Source organism: Suricata suricatta, chromosome 9, assembly GCF_006229205.1.
Source record: "Suricata suricatta isolate VVHF042 chromosome 9, meerkat_22Aug2017_6uvM2_HiC, whole genome shotgun sequence".
Classification (NCBI taxonomy): Eukaryota; Metazoa; Chordata; class Mammalia; order Carnivora; family Herpestidae; genus Suricata; species Suricata suricatta.
Window position 1 is genome coordinate 7,636,273 of NC_043708.1, and position 3,406 is coordinate 7,639,678.

Genomic DNA, 3,406 nt, shown 5'->3' on the forward strand with positions numbered 1-3,406 from the left:
GTCGTGCGTTTGCCACACTGTGCGGCTTGCAGAACTGAAGACACCTGCCGTCTGCTCCCTTTGAGAAGTTTGCTGACCCCTGGTACACAGGAAAAGACTAGGGCTTTGAACGCCGAGTCCAGTTCTGAGCACGACCACTTGGACTGAGCCAGTTAGACCCACTAACTTTTCTTTCCCTTTAAAAGGCAGAGCTAGTTGTGTCCCTGTTGTGTAACTGTGGTGAGGACCAGGGACAGGGTCTATGGAGCACTCGGGATGGTGGTCTGGTCTAGAGGAAGCACTCAGTCTTACTAGCGACCTGACTATCATTGTTAACTGTTTGGCAAACGTTAAAGGGCGCCCACTTTGTGCCAGCACTTTGCCAGGGAACAGGACCCAGCCCCCAGCCTGAAGGGGCTCCCTGCCCAGAAGCGATGTAGGCATGGAGACAGCAGGCGATGACCTAAGAAAGAATCAAGAAGTGCTAGCAAGAGGTGCTGACAGCAGGGATGTCCCTCCACGAGGCCGGGACCAGCGGGGTGGACGGGGCAGGACAAGGGTTAGCAGGGTCGATGGGGCAGGACAAGGGTCAGCGGGGTGGACGGGGCAGGGACAATGGCGGGAGGATTCCAGAACGAGCAGCCGGGCTTGCAAAGTACATGTAGGAAAACAGGAGCACTGATACTGATGAGAGGATGTCTAGGTCAGCCTCCATTCGGAGAGTTTCACACTTAAGCACTTTTTCATTGGATCTTTCCAGCAGCCCTGTGAGGCAGGGGCAGCGTCATCTCCGTTTGCTCAGAAAACGGGGCGTGGAGGGACTGATCACTCCCCCACAGTCGCACAGCGGGCACGAGGAGGATGAGCCCCTGGAGGTCTGGTTCCAGAGGCCGGGCCTCTGTCTACTCGATTCTGCTGTTTCCTCAGTGGGTGAGGAAGCCAGGCTTGGAAGTCAACAGCCTGTCCTGGGAGCCCTCGGTCTGTGGCCACAGTCCCAGCCACACAGCTGGCCTGCCTCCCACGTGCCCACGCCGCTTCCGTGGGAGAGGCATAGGGTAGGAAGCAAGAGGACCCTGGCTTCTGGAACCCCACGGAAACAGGGGGTCACATCCTGTACTCGTGGACTTATGAGCACCTTTGAGCACCTGCTAGGCCAGCTGACTCAGGAGACCCGCATGATCCCGCTCACACAGCAGGCAGCTTGTGAACCAGTCTTGAAAGAGTCTATTTGGCTGTGTGACTTTGGGCAATTGCTTGGTGTCTCTGAGCACGACTTTCCTCAACTGAGGACTCGATGGCTTTTGAGTTTTATTGCTGTTTGTAACTCACACGCTGTCGTTCACATCGAGGTGTCATCCACCGGTTCCGCCAGGCATTTATCTACTGAACACGCGCTTATTGAGCACCTACTATGTACCTGGCACTGTTCTAGGTGTTTGGGGCAGAGCAGTGAATCAGACTAGCCGAGACCCCTCAGGGGGAGAGCCCACAACAATAAACATGCTGAATAAATGTGTTAGCAGGGGAGTGGCAAGCCGTGGGGATGGTGAGATGGAATCAGCTTCCAGATTGAAGGCAGCGCCGCCATGATTTTCAGTCAGATAGAGGTGGCGGGAAAGGAAGGATTGGATGACACCAAGATATTCGGCCTGAGCACCTGGAAATAGGACATTGCCATCAGCTGCAATGGGGGGGCAGAGTGGCGATGGGGGTCAAGAGTTCGGTCTTGGCCATGTCAAGGTTGAGATGAACATCAAGTGGGCATTTCCAGCAAGTAGACACTCAAGTCTGGCATTCAGGGGCAAGGTCTGACATGGTGACACAAGACCGGATACACCACCAAGGGAGAGTGTAGACAGAGGAGGGGATGAACTGCCAGGCCACGAGTGGGCAGATCAGTGGGATTCACGGGGGGTTCGGGGCCAGGTGGCCATGGGGCATCTGTGGCATGGAGGACCCTGACCCCTGGCATATGGAGCAGCTGGGGGTCTTCTGTGTTGTTAACTCTTGTGCTGTAAAATCCACAACTAAACATTTATTTGGTTATTTGGAAATCATTTTATTTTTATTATTTTTCTCCATGTAATTCTTTTTTATGCTGGAAATACTTGAAAGGTTTACAATATGCCCTTCTGGCCTCGACGAGCTCAAAGAAGAAAGTTTGAGGAAAATTTAAGCACTGAGCTCCTGGTTCTCGAGGAAGCATTGGCAGCAGACGTGCACGTCCGACAGACCGTTGGTGTTTACGTCACCACGGGGGCTCTGTGGCCACTTCACCGACCACAAGAAAACCTACGACACAAAGCTGCTACTTTAGAAATTAGTAGCTTTAACTTTTTTAAATGTGTATTTTATTTTTGAGAGAGAGTGAGAAAGAGGGTGAGTGGGGAAGGGGCCAAGAGAGTGAGAGGGAGACACAGAATCCGAAGCAGACTCCAGGATCCAAGCTGTCAGCACAGAGCCCAACGCGGGGCTCGAACCCATGAACCATGAGATCATAACCAGAGCCGAAGTGGGATGCTTAACCGACTGAGCCCCCTAAGCACCCCAGAAGTTAGTAATTTTAAAAGATCTGCCCTAAAACACACCGATTTCACCCACGTAGCTGCAGAAGGGTGCTGTTACAGGTCGCTCTGGGAAACACGGATTTTCCATTTAGATTAAGCTACTGTTCTGCAAATTAATTCAGCTCGTTTTTGGTTCCGGTTTATCTCCTGCACGTACAGCAATGGAAATGATGGCTGATCGTGAGTCAGCTTCGTGTGGAGCCTTTCCTCCACACACAGGGAAAATGGTGCCGTTTGATATTGGCGCCTTCTGAATACCACTAGAAAAACATCAGTCGTTCTAATCATGCTCCAGTTCACGGGCTCGCAGCAAAATTTCTGCAAGTTCAGTCTGGCCAAGGGGAACAACTGACTTCCAGGGAATGCTACTCTAAATTCAGTTTAAATTGTTTACGTTGGAACTAGAGTTATATTTTTGTGATGATAATACAAACCCAAATTTTGCTGGAGCGTGGGGTCATGGTAACAGCGATGCTCTTACAAAAGCAAGAGAGCCTGAAATAGAAGTGTCCTTTCAAGAGGCCACAGTGCACACAAGTTTGCAATTGCATATGGATAAGTTTCAGTATTCTACCAATTAATTCTTTTTTAATGTTTATTTATTTTTGGGAGTGAGACAGAGAGACAGAGCATGAGTTGGCGGAGGGGCACAGACAGAGGGAGACACAGAATCCGAAGACAGGCTCCAGGCTCCAAGCTGTCAGCACAGAGTTTGACATGGGGCTCGAACTCACAAACCGCGAGATCATGACCCGAGCCGAAGTCGGACGCTTAACCACCTGAGCCACCCAGACGCCCCTCAGTATTCTACCAATTAAAATGGAGGTTCGAGGTGACAAAGTCTAGAAAATTTAAAGACG